Source organism: Onychomys torridus, chromosome 11 (assembly GCF_903995425.1).
Source record: "Onychomys torridus chromosome 11, mOncTor1.1, whole genome shotgun sequence".
NCBI lineage: Eukaryota > Metazoa > Chordata > Mammalia > Rodentia > Cricetidae > Onychomys > Onychomys torridus.
Window position 1 is genome coordinate 37,683,876 of NC_050453.1, and position 17,431 is coordinate 37,701,306.

At 46.0% G+C, this 17,431-nt stretch overlaps 1 protein-coding gene across 2 annotated transcripts in view; it reads left to right on the top strand.

Annotated features, from left to right (window-relative positions):
• Positions 1-202: 202 nt before the first annotated feature.
• The window catches only part of Ralgps2 (Ral GEF with PH domain and SH3 binding motif 2), a 137,706-nt gene continuing 120,477 nt past the window's right edge, over positions 203-17,431 (top strand). For both annotated transcript variants that reach the window (XM_036202023.1, XM_036202024.1), the window contains exon 1: positions 203-363. The gene's annotated coding sequence lies outside the window, so the exon portion shown is untranslated. The remainder of the gene's footprint in view (positions 364-17,431) is intronic.

The following is a 17,431-nucleotide window of genomic DNA, read 5'->3' on the forward strand; positions in this document are numbered from 1 at the left end:
CTGCGGCTGCGGTGGCGGTGGCGGCGGCGGCGGCGCGCGCCGCGGACACACCGGTACGGGCGGCAGTTGGGCCGGGCGGCCGGGCCACCAGCCGGGCGGCCGCGGCGCGCGCCGAGACCCCGGCGACCCGGAGCTCCGGGCCGCGCGAGCGCGCTCGGTTGGTGCGCGCGCGCCGCGCCGCTCCGCCCCGCCCGCCCGGCGCGCGCCCCCCTGCGCGGTCCGGGGTGGATCCGGCGCACTCCCCTCCCCCGAGCGCCGGCGGCGGGCACTGAATGAGAGACGCCGAGTGCTCGGCTGGGCGAGCGCGCTGCCTCACTCGGAGCTGCTGCGGGCGAAGCGGAGGCGACAGCCGCGGCTACACAGGTCGGCGTGGCGGGCGGGCGTGCGGGCGTGCGGGGAGGCGCGGGCAATGGCGGCGGCCGCGGTGCGCGGCACGGGCGGGAGGGCGGGCTGGCTGCGGGGCGCACCCGGTCCCGCGGTGGCGGAGGCCCCGGCCCCGGCGTCGCCTCCGCCTCTCAGGTGAGCCGGACAGGGCCCCCGCCGTGCCAGCCACACCCCCTCCCGGGCCGGGTGCCTGCACCCCCGCAGCGGGCCGAGGCGGGGTGACCTGTTGCGGGGCCGAACCGCCCGCGGAGCGCGGGGTGAGCGGCGCTGCCGCCGAGGCTGCGCGCGGATACGGAGCCGGGGGGTGGAGGGGGATCCGGCACCGCCGCGCTATCTGCCCGCAGCGTCCGGAATTCCTTTGCAGTGTGGGCTTAGACGGGCTCGTCAACACCGGGCTTGGGAGGTGATGGGGAGCTGACCTGGAAGGGAGCCCGGACCTGTGCTCGGCCGCGGCTCCCCGCCCCCCTCGAAGCGCTTTTCCTGCCGCCGTGTGCGGTGTAGACGCAGGCGGGTTTCAGGGTGCGTGGGCGTGTTTGGGAAGAAGCTGCGAGCTGATAGGAGGTACCTTAGTACGAATGTTAATTTGTTTGAGCTGGGAGGGGTGAGGGTGGAGGAAGAAAGGGCCCTGATGCTCGCTGTGGAGGAGGGGCGTTTGCAACCCGAAATCTCTCTGCAGAAAGCGCTCCACAGAAGCATCCAGTGCCTATTGTTTGAGATCGGAGGATGAAAACCCGGGCAGCAGTTAATTGAGTCTTTCCCCGTAGGTGCTCTGTATTTCCTTTCTCTCCTAACGCTTAAGTAGCTGTAGAGCTTTGTTTCTGTACCAGTGTGTGTTTATGAGTTGACTTTGGTGGTGTTTGTTGTTCAATGTTTACCATCCGGTGGACTCGAGTTCAAGTGTCTTTGAAGATGACCATTAGAATCTCCAGGAACTTTGCGTTCCCTGCGTGTAGTAGGAGTACCGCAGTGCCACAGTTGGTAACTTGCAAACTATAAAGCCTGTCCCACCCAGATAGGATTGTTCCGGCTGTGGCATCACAGATATATAGTAAGTGTAATGCTGTTACTGCTGAAGTAGAATTTATAACCAAACGGTATTGTTTTAATAGTAATAGCCTCTAGTGAACATGTGTACTCACGAAGCTTCGAAGTGTGGAAAATTACTTGTCTTAGCCACATCTGTAGATTGGATATGTTTATTAGAGTTCCCTTGAATAACTTAAGTGTAGTTATTTTAAGCTTTAAATTCTGCCATAGTAGTTTTGAAATACTAAGACCTGTCTTCCTCCCCACCCCATTGTATTCTAACTTTTCCTTGATTTTAGAAACTTCGCTCTTTTCAGAAATACTGTTCACCTTGTCGTTTCACACCAGATTGCAGTAGAAGTTGAAAGATGTTTGTGTGTCAAGATCACAGTGTGTTTTTCTAATATTATAATATCAGGAAGGATACACCCAAAAATTCTGAGAGAAGAATACAATTTAAAAGTCAGCTGTGAATCAGATACACGTGAGTAATGCAGTTTGTGTGCATTTAAACACTAGCGGATCTTTTTTAGTTTATTATGTCCTTACAGTTGGGACAGTGGTTGTGTTGTGGTGAGAGATGGCTTTGTTGGTGAAATTAATTTGCTTGCAATTTGAACCTTTTGTTTTGCTTTTGGAGACAGGGTCTCATTATGTAGCCCTGGCTGTCCTGGAATTCACTGTGTAGACTAGGGTGGCCTCTAAACTCCCTGAGAACCGCCTGTCTGTGCCTTCTGAGTGCTAGGATTAAAGGTGTGGACCTCAAGCCTTTGTCCAGAGACTAGTTTGTTCTCTACACATTGAGTACCTGATGGGTGCAGCAGTCTAAAGATGTGGAGGGGCTCTGCAGAAAAAAAGAGAAAAAGAGGTGTGTACCGTGATGGAGGTAAAGTGATAAGTGGGCGGGTCTGTTAGTTTAAAAATTGAGGAAGATTCATGATGCCTTTTGAGTTAGGATGTTGTTTGCAGTTTTCCTTCTGAGAATAGAAGGAACTGTTAGTGAACAAAAGCATCAAGACAGTTGTCTTAAACTATGCTTATGTTTATACACATTGGGTATCTGGTTTCCAAACAGACTCAAAAATACATACTCTACTTGGAGTCAGGGGTGTGTATATGGTTTATATGTGGCCAAACAATTATGGTTTATATACTTAGAAGAAATATTTGCTGATATTCTCTTGGTATTTATTTGTTTATAAGAGTCTTTAAGAAAAGTAAAACATCCCCCCCCCCCCCCCAGTGAAACAGTACTCTATTGTTCTTCTGTTGCTAAAAGAAAAATCTTACTGGAAGTGAAAAATCTGATGAGACGTTATTAATAATCAATGTGGCACACATTGGTGTAGATCTTTCAAAGCTTTGAAAGTATTTATAAATATGTTGTTACTTCTTAGGACTGTCAGTAATTAATCTTTACCTTACGTGTAAGCATTATTCTCTCCATCTCAGGGTGGGGAATAAGCCACCAGTAATCATTCAGTGACCCCAAATCCAGACTGTAGCTCTTACTGGAGTGTGATGTTCTACCCCCGGAGTGTAGAGTATTTGGGGAGATGCACACCTGAACATTTACTGGTCTCCAGGAAGCTTTTTGTTGGTTTGGTTTGGTTTGGTTTTTCAAGACAGGGTTTCTCTGTGTCGCCCTGGCTGTTCTGGAACTCTGTAGACCAGGCTGGTCTCAAACTCCCAGAGATCTGCCTGCCTCTGCCTCCAGAGTGCTGGAATAAAGGTGTGCGCCACCGCCTCCAATCTCTAAGAAGCTTTTAAATGCTAATCTGTTAGTTGAAATTGACTCTGTTTTCTCTGAAAGTACTGCTTTTGTTTGGTATGTAAAATGAACACATACAAACTTTTGAGAATAAAGTGCATTAAAATGGGTCCTGTTTTCTGAATACAAGGTTTTTGCTGTCTAATTTGATTTTGAAATAGTAACTTCTGTCTGGATTTCACACTTTTTAATAGTTATTTAGTTTTTAATAAAAATATAATTCAGATAGCGTGAAGTTATTTATCTTAGTGTTAGTAGGTCCCTTGGAAAAGAGTGAGTTTATTGCATGACCCTGTAATTACTTCCTTGAGTGTGGTTTAAATTCCCATTAGTTCCTTCTTAGTGAGAGAATGAAGATTGGCTATGATAAAATTCCAGTATTTTTAAATTAATCCGCACTCGTTCCTTTCTCATGCTTTATAGTTTTATTTTCTTTCCTTTACCCTTCTCCCTCCTTCCTCTCCCTCCACCCCCTTCTTCTTCTTCCCTGATTCTTAGGAAAGCCCCACACTTCGTGTTCAATTGTTGGTCAGAGAGTAAAGTGATTGGTACTAAGGGGTGTGACCACTTTGTTCTTTTTTAAGTTGGGACTGTAACACAGCATACATGTAAGAAGGTGCACCACAAGACTTCAGATCTTCACTCCCCCCATCTCTTCGTGACCCCCTCCATGTCCTGCTTACGGAGCAGCAGTTTTTGACACAATAGCTGATACTTTGAGCGCTTCTCTTCTCTTCTGGCATGAGTGCATGCTTCTGCAGTTTTGTCTTTCAACTTTAGACTTTTTACAGCGGATTCCTATGCCACCCTGCACTTGCTCTGCCGTCTTCCCTGTCTTGTGACAACACAGTTTTGATTACAAGTTCATTGTTTGTATTATTACGCTTCTGTAAATATGTTTAACAGTTGAACCTTGCAGCGTACTATGATTAAATTTCTTGGTGTTAGAGTGTTTTCTTTTGTGTTTTTCCTTTTATTGTCTTTATTTTTTTCTCTAGTCTGTCCAGATCTACAGACACATAAGATGGTAGGAATTCAAACTTGTTACGAGTTGGGAACGTCTAGGAAGCCTCTGCAGTGTCGCTCTGCACTTGGGGTGCACTGCCTGAGTCTGGCCCCCCATCACTGTGCTGCTGACAGTGTCCTGTTCATGTGGGGCCCGCGTTCTCTGGACTCCTGTCCTCCTCCTTTTCCAGCTTACTTTCTTATTTGGGTGAGTTGCATCTTTGGTTGATTTACGGAAAAAGATGGCTCACACTTACAGTCCCAGCACTTGAAAGCTGAGGCAGAAGGATTGCTAGGAGTTCCAGGCTGGTCTGGGCCAAAGTGTGAAACTGTCTTATAACAAACAAAATATGTCTGGCAGGGTGAACTTTTTGAATTGTTGATGTAGCAGAAAATACTGTCTTCTGCTTGATCATTGTCTGGGCTAGATTCTGAATTAAGATGATAATTTCCCCTTGAAATAGAAGGGAGCACTGAAATAGAAAGAAGGGAGCACTGAAATAGAAGGGAACACTGAAATAGAAAGAAGCACTGAAATAGAAGGGAGCACTGAAATAGAAAGAAGGGAGCACTGTGAAATAGAAGGGAGCACTGTGAAATAGAAGGGAGCACTGTGAAATAGAAGGAGCACTGTGAAATAGAAGGGAGCACTGTGAAATAGAAGGGAGCACTGTGAAATAGAAGGAGCACTGTGAAATAGAAGGGAGCACTGTGAAATAGAAGGAGCACAGTGAAATAGAAGGGGCACTGTGAAATAGAAGGGAGCACTGTGAAATAGAAGGGAGCACTGTGAAATAGAAGGGAGCACTGTGCAATAGAAGGGAGCACTGTGCAATAGAAGGGAGCACTGTGCAATAGAAGGGAGCACTGTGCAATAGAAGGGAGCACAGTGCAATAGAAGGGAGCACAGTGCAATAGAAGGGATTGCTGTATGATTTCCTTCCTTCAAGTTGTTGAAAAGTCTTGGTGCCATTCAGAGTTTTCTTCCTTTACATGTGACATGGTCTTGAGATTTTTTTTCCTTTGTCATTGGTCTGTCTGATACAACCTTGGTATGTTATGTGTGTCCTGTGGGTCTTCATTTCTTTATGCACAGAATTTAGTGGGTCATGTAGCCAGTGTGCTTTAAAGAGCTAAATTGTTAGTGGTGCAGGTAGAGTGAGCCGTGACAAGGTTTGCTGTGCTGTAGAGTGTGAACGTAGCTGCAGGTGACATGCAGGTGGCATGCCTTGTAGTTTGCAAGACCTTGGTCCAGCTTTACCGCTGCCTTACCAGCAGAGCATGTTACGGAAATGGGAGAGAAGGCAGGACATGGGTAGGGTCGTGCTGGCGATAGCTCTGAGTCTCACCTGAGTGTTTCTGTTTACTTGGTGGGGATTGGTCATCAGCGGAGAGAAAGGAGGAGTTGGAGAGTGTGTGACAGAGACTTCATCAGAGTGATGGAGGAAGATAGCAGCACCTTAGTGTGATTGCCAGGCTCACCTGAAGAGAGAATTTCTTAATTTTATAAGGGGTGTGTGTGTGTGTGTATACATGTGCGTACATGTACGTGTGTATGATGTATGTGCATGTGCATGGAGGTCTTTGTTCTAGCCTTCTCCCTTGTTTAAGATGGTATCTGTGTTGGCTGGTGCCTACCCCAGGCTAGCTGGCCTGCTTTTAGGGACTCTCCTGTCTCTGCCCCCATCTTGTCCTGCAGCTCTGTGATCACAGATGTGCACTGTTGTGTTCAGCTTTACGTGGGTTCTGAGGATTTGAACTCAGGTCTTCACACTAGCGCTGCACGTTTACCCACTGAGCCATCTCCGCAACTCCATGGATTTTTGTGCTCAGAACTGTGATAGGAACACTTGGTCAAGATATCTTACTGTTGGTTTCTAGTGTGAAGGTAGAAGGTTGCTTCCCAGGTCTTGCTCGGTAGCTCGGATGACCTGGAACTTGCTGTGTGGAGCAGGCCAACTTCACACTTCTGGCAGTCTCCCTGCCTCTTGAACACTGGGGTAACAGCAGTGCTCCAGCGTGCCTATAAGCATCATTTTTTTAAAGTCTCTGACAGGAAAGATTGAGAAGCACTTTCTAGTGTCAGTGTTTGTTTTTGACATTTCTGAAGTCTAATGCTGAGCTCATGAGTCTTTCTGTATTGTTGTAGGTAATCAGGCATCTTCTTGACTAGTTCTAGGATGTGTTGATGCTGCTTTCTGTCGAGTTCTCTGTGTTCCTGATTTCCGCCTCCACTGTAACTGGGATGCATCCCCAGCCCTCTGCTGAATTTGATCTGTCAGTGTCTTAGAGGTTTTTTTTTTTTCCTAAATCTACATTTATAAGATTATATGTATGCATTTTGGTTTTCTTCAGAGTTTTGCTAAGTCATAAACTAAATTGTAAAGCATTCTCTTGTTTTTCTGTTCTCTGAAGTAGTTTCATAGGGGTTGTGTACTCCGCCACAGAATGTGAAAGGTGAGCAGGAACTTTCTAGGACTGAGGGTATGTGCTAGTGATGGGGTGCTCAAATGCACCTAGCATGTGCACAGCTCTGGGTGTGTTCTCCCTCATTCCCACTTCAAACCTAGGAGAAAATATGTTTACAGGACTGTTGTAGATGAAAGTGGTTTTCTTTTTGCCTTTTTTTTTTTTTTCCCCTAGTAGAGCACAAAAAGTACTAGCCAGGAAAGTAAAAATTGATAGTGTGTCTTCACAGTATCTTTTCATCAGGTCATAGGATTGAGGGACCAAAAGGGCAAATGACAAATTAGAAAATGTGTTTACAATACTTATCTCTGCCAGAGGGCTTGTATGGAGTGTGTTTTAAAGATCCGTCATTGTGAAAATGTGTGAATGAATGGGTGGTCTGCTAAGACCCTGCCTGTGTGTTCTTTGATGAGCTGTTTCTCTGCAGAGTGACTGTAACCTGGCAGCAGCTAGAGCCCTTTCGCGCTGCAGGTAGAAATCACCAGGAGGGGAGAAACCCTGCGTGAGTGCCCAAGGCCCAGGAGCCAGAGCGGAGACACAGAGGCCTTCTAGCTCCAGTCTGAGAATTGAGTGCCGACACTCCCTAAGCATCTTTGGCTTCCAGCAGTTGTAAGCGGTAGCAAGTGGCCACACTGGCTGCTGCTTCCTTGACTGCTCCTGTCTAGCCGTCTGGCCATGCTTTGGGTACTGGGCCCCACAGTCCCTACAGTGGCTGGTGGTAACAGCTCTTGGTCCTGCCCAGGGTGTCAGGACCATTGTCACTTAAGACTTGGCAGGTCCCTGAGCTCTAGCGACTGTGCCCTGCAGTTTATGTCCCTGCTGTGCTCCTTGTCCCATCCCCCCCCCCCCCCCATGCTCCCTGTCCCCCCCCCCTGTGCTCCCTGTCCCCCCCTGTGCTCCCTGTCCCCCCCATGCTCCCTGTCCCCCCCATGCTCCCTGTCCCCCCATCTGTGCAGTCTTCAGTTGACTCTGCTGTGCTCCTTATTCCCTCCTAGGCCCCACCCCCAAGTCTGTGCCTTCCGTTGTTCTGACTGTTGCGGCCACCTCTGTTGCCTTGGCTGCTGCTGTAGCTCTGCTGCATTTTCTGCTGAGTCCTCTTGGTGTGAGCAGCTCACCATGCTGTAAGAGTGATAATCGTTATCAAAAGTAGCAAGGAAAGGTCACCGAGAAGCCCTTTGTGCCTAATGCTGCGCACCAAAGGGTCCGCACAGGAGGTGGCTCGTGGTCGACCCTAACTAGCAGTGCCCAGCTTCTGCCAGAAGGAAGTGTTTCCACCAGGCACAGGCCTTCTGCTGCGGTGCTCCACACCTCCTCCTCTGTGAGAATGGCCAGGGTTCACTGGGACTTCCGGGCAGTGTTGAGGAGTTAGTGCTCCAGAGGTCCAGAACTGTGCCCGGACAGCCACTGCTGCTGTGGCGTAAACTCCAAGGCAAACCTGCCTGAAGGCTGCCCAGGGCTGTTTGGCTGGCAGTCACTTGCTGCGGGCATGGCTCTAAGACCTGACAGGGCGTCGGATGGTCAGCCCCGTCTGAACCTGTTTAACAGATAAGTATTCAGGGGTGCTTACAACCAAGTCCACCACTGGCTTCCGTGGTGCTTTACTGGTATTTACCGGTGCTCTAGTCGGAGCCAAGTAGAAGTTGTATTGTTTTGTTGTCTCATAGACACACTAGAAACCAGCCAGATTATGTCTTAGTATAGGACGGTGAAAAGCACCCGCCCACCCACACCAGGTGTTCTCTAGTTATTTAATTTGTGTTTAAAAATCAAGATGATTTTGGGGCTGGAGAGATCCTCAGTGGTTAAGAGCACCAGCTGCTCTTCCAGAAGACCCACGTTCAATTCCCAGCACCCACATGGCAGCTCACAACTCTCTGTAACTCCAGTTCCAGGGGATCTGACACCCTCACACCAATGCACGTAAAATAAGATTTAAAAATCAGAATGATTTAACTTTCCTTAGAGAAGGAAAAATGTTAGCGTAAGCTTAGTTTTTTACTTCCTTTTGCTGCTTTTATGCTTTGCTTCCTCACTTCACTCTCCGTTTCCAGTAGACTTTTGGTGGAGTGGTCGTGGTGCGTTTTTGCTGGTTTTATTTAAGCTAGCTTTGTACTTGATATCCTCTTGCCTCTACCTCCCAAGTGCTAAGATTATGAATAGGCTCTGGATTTTTCATGAACATTAAGTGTACACATTAGTGGATCTCAGTGCAGAACCACAGTGCTTGTATATGTCATGCACTAATCAAATCGACCCGTGTATTTTCCCCTGCCAACCTCTAGTAATGAGTATGTACGTTCAAGGGGACTTGATACGTGTATGGGTTTTTAAATGTTTTAATTACATCTTATCTATCGTGTGTACATGAGTGTGTGTGCTACTTTGTGTGTGTGCCATGACAAGTGTGTGGCGGTCAGAGGGCGTCTTTGGAGTCAGTTCTCTCTGACCGTTATGTGGATTCCAGGGATTGAACTCGGTTGCCTTGTGTGCCAAGCGCCCTTACTTGTTGAGCTGCCTCACCAGCCTTAATTTCCCTATCATCTTTTGTCACATGACTTACTATATTTTATTGACCCTAAGTTGGCCTCTATTGTATGATTCACTGTTTAATGAACATTTAGGAATAAAAGTGACAGCATCCTGATTAGGGATTTTTTTTTTTTTTTTTTTTTTTTTTTTTTTGTTTTTCGAGACAGGGTTTCTCTGTGTAGTTTTGTGCCTTTCCTGGATCTTGCTCTTTAGACCAGGCTGGCCTTGAACTCACAGAGATCGCTGCCTCTGCCTCCCGAGTGCTGGGATTAAAGGTGCGCGCCACCACCACCTGGCCTGATTAGGGTCCATAAAAGGTGAAAAAATGGATACCTTGAAATCAGTGAAACCTATTTCATTTTGTCTTAGATTTTCTTTAGTCAGATCTTTTAGTTGTTGTTACTAATGTACGCTGTATAAACACATTTGCCTGTGCAAATCTGGAGAGATGGCTCAGTGGTTAAGAGCACTTGTTGCTCTTGTGGAGGACCCAGGTTCAGTACCTGGCCTTCACTTGGCAGCTTACGACTGTCTGTGATTCCAGTTCCAGGGGATATGAGACCTGTTTGTGCACACACATACATGCAGGCAAAACATTCATGCATATAAAATAAAAATAAATAAACCTTAAAAAAAGACTTTTCTACATCAAAATGTATTACTGAGCTACATCTCAGTCCTATTCTCTTTTTGAAACGTGAGCATAGTACCACACTAGACTCACTGTAGAGCTAAGTGAACGTGTGCTAGTACAGTGTGTAAGACGGCTTCTCCCCGAATTTCTGAGATTTGACGTAGCTGCAGCGTAGTATCTGAGATCACTCTGGATTTCTGGATTGCTCTTCCAGTTCTGATATAGAAGAATAGTTAGAATTGTTGAGAGCTTTCCTGGCCTGGGGTTAGAAAATCCCTGTGTATTCTGTGGCATCTCTGTGCATGTGCCAACACCTTTACAGACATTGTGGGGTTTGTGGGTGGGAGGTCTCCAGTTTGATTGACAGAGCTCGTAGTCTCTTAGTGTCCAGAAGTTTGTTACTTAGAGGAGTGACATCTGCTGCCTTTCTCTCAGTGTGGTGTTTTTATAGGTTTGTGAGGTTTGTGCCCTAACTCTTAAGTCAGGGCATGAGGGAGGGTCGGTGCTGAACAGATATCCTGAGGGTTTTACAGATAAGCAACTAGCTTTAGCTCCTTTTAAGCAGTGGTATTTTTTGTTTTCTGTGTGTATAGTACTTTAGACTGTTACACAGGTATCATTGTTTACAACTTGGTGGAAGACAGATTCTTACATGTGAAACCATAGTCCATAACATCAGATAATACATAATTATATGTCAGCTTGAAGAATGCCAACATTTCACAGGAGGGGGCGTGGTCCTTAATGAAAGACATTATCTGTAGTACTGAGTCTCATGGGGCCCAGCAGCTAGGCTGTGGGAATGGAAATTTCATCCAGTTGGAATGAGAAATGATAGTTGACGATAAGTTTCCCTCCTTTTATTCTCTTGATATAGCATAGAAACTCAGAGTAAACAGTGGCCGGACTAGAGACAATGAGATGGCTTAGCTGGTAAAGGTGCCTGCCATCAGCCAAGGGCCCGAGGACCCATATGGTAGAAAGAGCACTCACTGGTTCCCACTCCTGCAAGGTGCCCTCTGACCTTCACATCCACACTGTGCTTTGTGCACCTACAATACACGCAAGTACAAATGAATGGTAAATATACAAAATGTAATTTTTAAAAACTGAAAAAGTAGTAGTTGTACCCCTGACCCATGTCTTAAATGTGCATGATATGATCTCCTTAGTAACCACCAATGTGTATTTATAGCTGCTTAGTTACTGTAACTAAACAGATTAGAAAGACTGGCAGGTTGGTTGAGCTCCAGATTAGCAGTGGTTTATCTGACTCAGTGTCCCAGACATGCTGATTATAATTCTGGCCTGTCAGTAATTCCTTTGAAGAAAATCTGCTTTTCCACAGTACACAACAGACCTCCACAGCTATGTTTTATGCCATATAAAACTATATTGCAACAGCTGGTTTAGCAGTGGACATTTGATTCAGGGGCCACAAAAAATGGCTAAAGCTGTCTAACAATGTGGGGTTATTTGATTAGGAAAAGTGTAGTCCGTTATAACAAACATGGCATTAACTTGCTGTTAGCCTAAGTGGACTGAAGCTGGAATACATTGGAGTCCTATAAAACCTACTTTAAAGGACTGGAGGGTAATTCTAATCAGAAGCTCTGAATTACAGCACATTTAAAGGGGATGGGGAAACCGTCTGATGAGCAGAAAGAATTGGGCCTGTTTACCTAGACAAGCACAAGTTCCTTAGCCTGAGAGACAAGGTGCAGAGCATGAGATGCGGTGTTCTGGCTTCATGTTACTGTTCTTTACTGGAATGAACCCTGTCTTGGTTGCTTTTCTATTGTGATAGAACACTGTGACCAACAGCAGCTTGGGAAGGGAAGGTTGTATTTCATTTACAGCAACAGTCCCTCACTAAGGGAAGTCAGGGCAGGAACTCAAGGCAGGAACCTGGAGGCAGGAGCTGAGGCAGAGGCCATGGAGGCGTGCTACTTACTGGCTTGCTCCTTAGCCTGTTTTCTTATACACACACAGGACTGCCAGCCCAGAGAGGGCACCACCCTCAATGGCCTGGGTTTTTCCTCCATAAATCACTAATTAAGAAAATGCCCTGCAAGCTTGCCTACAGGCATATTTCATGGAGGCATTGTCTCAGTTGAGAGTCCCTCTTCTCAAAATGACTGGCTTGTGTCAAGTTGCCATCAAACTAGCCTGCACAACCTCTGTTCTTGAGACCACTTCAACTTTCTACCATCCCCCCTCTAAGATTTCAACTTTAATATCAGTTTTAGCTTTAAAATTTGGGCGCTATCTTTTAACAACTATATTAAATGGGTAAAAAGTTTAACTTTGTGAGTGACGGGGTCTTACTGTAGCTGAGGTTGGCCTAGAACTCACTGTGTAGCACAAGTTGACGTTGGATTCAGGCAATTGTCCTGCCTCAGCTTTTCAAGCTTTACAGGCGTGAGCCACTCGCTAGTTGAGGCTCAGGTTAGAACTTCTGTCTCATTTCACACCTGCAGAACAAGCATCCTTATACTACTCCACTCCATACAGGTGATGTGAGGGTGAAATGATATATGCAAAGCTCTCATACAACGCTGTGCACAAAGCAGTGTCCAGTAAAACAGTGTGTATTTTATATAATGCCGTTTGAGGCCACGGGTTCCTCTTTTTCTTTGTTTTTGTGAGCACCTAAAAGATTCTCAATTGGAGTTAATTTCTTTCTAAGTGGGGCTGCTAAGATAAGTAGTATATAGGATATGAAAAAGTAGGTTAAAATGTGACCACCAGTGATTGATATTTATTGATAACTTAATAGATACATGGTGGTGGTCTAAGTGTTTAATTGATATTAGCTCATTGGGTCTTCATAGTAACTTGGTGAAGTGTACTATTAGCTTTACTGGTGAAATTGAGGTATAGGTTGAGAAATCAGCTTGCCCAACGTTATATGGCATGTAAATAGTACTGTGGTAGATTAGTTCTGTCAGTTTAAAAAGTATGTGGTCTTTTGTTTCATGAATGAAAGACATAGTGCAGAATGGGAGAGATTAAGTATCTAGTTAAGGAGTTGTGTATAGGATGTATAAAGAACTCTGAAACTCTCAGGACCAACCTACCTCCTGACTTTTAAAAAATGTTCCAACATCACCAAAGGAGATAAACTATGTATATGTAGAGATGCACAGCCTTTATATTGTTTGAAATATTATTATTAACTACAAAAGTGAAAATAAAATCACAGTAAGCTATCACCGTGGAGCAAAAGGCCCTTCATACCAAATATGTGAAAGAAAACTAGGATCCTGTCTGTACATTGCCATTGGGACTAACATGGTACAACCCATAGGAGACAGCAAAGTCCTCAGCAGAGAGTTAACCAGTCCCAGCTGCTAGTGCTACCATAGTTGAGAAGGTGTCTGAAGTCGGTTTGGCTGCTTACCATCTCACTCCTGCTGTTACCAATCCTGACCGAATGTGTTAATTATGAGAACAAATCACAAAGTCTTTGGAGAGAATTGTGTCTTAGGTCTGTGCGAGCAGATGAATAATGAGAGTGTGAGACTTGGGATCATAAAGTAGCCAGTGTCAGGCAGCTTGGCGTATTGCATGATGTCCTGTCTTGTGAGAAGCCTTAAGTGTCAGCCCTCACACATGCAATTCCCTAGCCTTGTCCTACAGAGACCACCAATACAGCTCTGTTTTCAACTATAGGCTGAGGAGGGTTAATTGTTGTTTATGAAATAATTAATGACTATTTAAAGTATGAAATTTCTATTTGAGACTGGTGAATTTTTATTAAAAGGCCTCTGTGGTCAAGTTTTTGCCAATATTTCATAAATAGGCCAAGACCTCCATTCTCAGACCAGACACTTTAGTAGTTTTACATGATAACACTTGGATCTTAGTAGTTTTTTTTTTTCCATTTAAAAACTCCCAAGTTTATTTTTAACTGATCTTTAAAAACAAAAACTTGTACATATTTGTTGAGGTATCCTGGCATTTCAGTACATGTACACATTTGTATAAATCTGGTTACATCTATCATTTTTCTGTGGTAAAAATACCCAAACTCCTTTGCTCTAGCTTTTTGAAATGTACAGTGCGCTGCCATCCTTTTCCATTTTATTTATTTATTTTTTATTTTATTTTTTTCTTCGAGACAGGGTTTCTCTGTGTAGCTTTGCGCCTTTCCTAGAACTCACTCTGTAGTCCAGGCTGGCCTCGAACTCACAGAGGCCTGCCTCTGCCTCCCGAGTGTGTGCGCCACTACCGCGCGGCTCCTTTTCCATTTTAAAAGAGAAGGTAGTCTGAAGGAAAGATTGGGGAAAGACGATGGCATGGTTGAGGTTGAAAACACGGCAGTAAGCGGAGTTTGTAAATTCAGATCGCCTGGGATCTTCAGTAGCTTGCCGCTCCTGCAGGCTCAGCCGTAGCTGCTCCCAAGGCTGGTGCCCACATGGCAGCACTTGGCGCACGTGTGGGACAGGCATTTGGCCGAGCTTTGCCTGCCCCTCTCTTCCGTCACATTACAGCGGCGTCTGTTCAGACAGACCTTGCTGTAGCCCAGGAGTCGGCAGACTTTCTGTCAAGGTGCAGGTGTTACTGTGGACCTTGTAGACTGCAGTTGGGTTTTGCCTGTAGGGGAAAGCTCTAAGGACGATGTGGATGGGCGACCCTGGCTGTGTTCCAGTCAGGTTTCCGGTGCAAAACTGGGACTGGCTTAGGCCTGTCGGTTCCGGTTCTGTTAGCATTTCTTCTCTGTGGGTATTTCTGGCTCGTTCCCTTGGACGTTTACAAATGGAATAGTTCTTCACTCTAGCTGCTCTCACTCTTACTGTCGGGGATGTGGGGGAGCAAATGGCATGGACTCAGGAGCAGAACTCAGAACAGCCCTAGTTCCATCGTTTCCCACACCGCCCACCGTCAGATAGCAAATTCTGGCAAGTTCACCTTTGAAAATAGCTCCCCTCAAAAGTCATCTGTTGCTCCTTCCTCTGCCTTTGAGTGCCCTCTCTTATTCATCAGCCGCAAGTGCTGCTTTTTAAAATAAAAGTACTATGGCATACTTCTCTCCCTCTCTAATTGTTCAGGGATTTCATCCCCAGAATGCAAATCTTAGCTGATTTTTAACTCCTTATTCCCTTTGGAAAATCATTCTGTAGCAGTAGATGCACAAACATAAAGCATTTTTAAAAATATGCATTTTGTACACTTTTTTTTTTACATACTGGGCGATCCGTGTCCTGGGGCTTCCCTTGGTCTTTCAGTTAGGATGTGCTGGCTCGGAGAAGAGCAGTTTCTTCCTGTGATGTCAGGAGCATGTGTACACATGCCTGTCCTCATTCCCCTCTCCCCAAAGACTTACACATGCCAGTTATTCCCATTCTCAAGGCTTTGTCAGAAGTACTTCCCCTGCTGGGAGGGTGAAAGGAGGAGGAGGAGGAGGAGGACTTGATGGCTTCTGCTGTGGTGAGGAGAAAGTCTATTGTAGATGTGAGGGAGAGCACCGCCAGAGACAGAGACATCCGGGAGAGTCCGGAGTCAACAGGACCCTGAGCCGGGCCTTGGAAGATAGAGGGGAAGGAGGAGGGGGAGCCAGGAGACCAAGAGTCCAGAAGGGGAAAAGGACCAGTGTAGCCAAAATGGCTGGATTATATAGGGAAGAACAGTGGGGGGAAGGGCAGCCCACCCCTGGGCTGGAGAGGTTTAGGGTAAGGGGTGGGGGTTGCCAGCCAGGAGGACCCTCTAACAGGTGAGACCCGAGGGATGCTGGGAGAACCTGGCAGCCAGTGTCCACTTCGCTGTGTTAATAGGCACCTCAGTTGGCCATCTGTCCCAGGTTTGCGATCCAACCCTGGGGTTGCCCTTAAGCACAGAGTTCTCCTGTGCACAGTTTCTCCTTGCTAAGACTCATCTAAGATGTGAGATTCTCTGGGAGGACCCTGACATTTTCTCTTTGGCGGACAAATCTGAAGGAGCTCTAGCAAATGGAATGTGAAAGAAAAGATGAAAAGTAGGAACTTTCTAAAGATGTTTCTTTGTTCTTGAGAGAGCTAGCTCCTCCTCCTCTAAGCCCTACAATCTCTGCTTTCCCATTTACTTGTTAGAATTACCTTAGTTAGTTAGTTAGTTAGTTACCTTAGAGGGCTGTTACAACCTGTGAAGGACAGTATTCCAGTGTCCAAAACACTTCGCTGGTTACCTAGTTACCTTTGCTTGGTCATTGCGTGGCCAGGAAGTTACTCGGGAGTAACGCATCATCAGAGAACTGGTTCTCAGTTCTCAGTAAAATCAGTCTAGTGGAAAACAGGCTGAATTTGCTAGAGCATCATCTTGAAAAACTTATAACCATCTAATGTGCTTGTAGAAGTATCAGATTGTAGTTTAATTTACATTTTAATGAGTAATTGATAAACACTCTGTGTGTGTGTACGTGCATACATGTGCTTACATGTGCATGTTGAGGCTGGTGTCAACTTTGTGTCTTCCCCACTTACCTCCTTGTTTATTTTTCAGAGCTGAGGACTGAACCCAGGGCCTTGAGCGCTCTACCACTGAGCTAAATCCCCAACCCCTCCTCGTTGTTTTTTAAAATGAGGTTCTCTCTCTGGCCAGGAACTCACTGGATAAGCTGGGCTGGCTGGCCAGTGAGCTCCAGGGTCTGCCTGTCTCTGCCTTTCCCATGCTGTGTTAGAAGCATGCCTGGCTTTTGTGTGGATGCCAGAGATCAGAACTTAGGTCCTCATGCTTGTGTGACAAGTGTTTTACCCACTGAGCCCTAGGACAAATCCCTCAGCTGAAATTATTTCCAGGTGCTTCTTTGTACATGTGCATACTTGCATTCATCTGTGTACGCATGCATGTGTGTATGCACGCGCAAGAGAGACAGAGAGAGCGAGCATGCATGCATGCTACAAATCCTTATGCAAACATAGTGATTCATTCCCTTAGTGTTCCCAGGATATTGGTTACCCAAATCTGCACATCTTCAGGTACCTGTTTTAAATAGTGCAGTAGCTGGGCATGATGGTACAGGTAGTCCTATAATCTCAGGTTAAAAGTGAAGATGGGAAGATTGTAAATTCAGAGTGAGTCTGGCAGTGTGGGAAGACTATTGATAAATAAATAGTTACAGTATTTTCATATAGCCTGTGCACATCTCCCTAGTCTCTAGATTATTTATAATAGTAGCCCAATGCAGATGCTATATAAAATAGTATTTTGTTTTGTTTAGGAAGTGATGAGAAAAACTACATGTCCAGTGCAGTTTAATTCTTTTCTCAAATGTTTTCTAGCTGGTTGAATCCGGACTACAGAAGCCACGTTTATTTGGCAAACCAGTCCCTCCCTCCCTCCGCCCCACCCTACCCCACCCCTCCTCTCCTTCCCTTTCTGAGACAGTTTCGTGCTTGAGTTTCTTATATAGCCAAGACTAGCTTTAGAACTCTTGTCTCCCTCCTGCCTGTCTCCCAAGGACTGGGATTATGGGCCTGGGCCAACACACTCCATTTGAGTTGTTAATTTCAAATTAGTCGAGGGCTGTGGCTGAAGCCCAGTGGTAGAATGAATGCTTGGCTTGCATACCTGATGCCACAGGTTCAGTCCCAGTATTGCCAAGAAACAAACACCCACCCCTAGTTAATGGGATG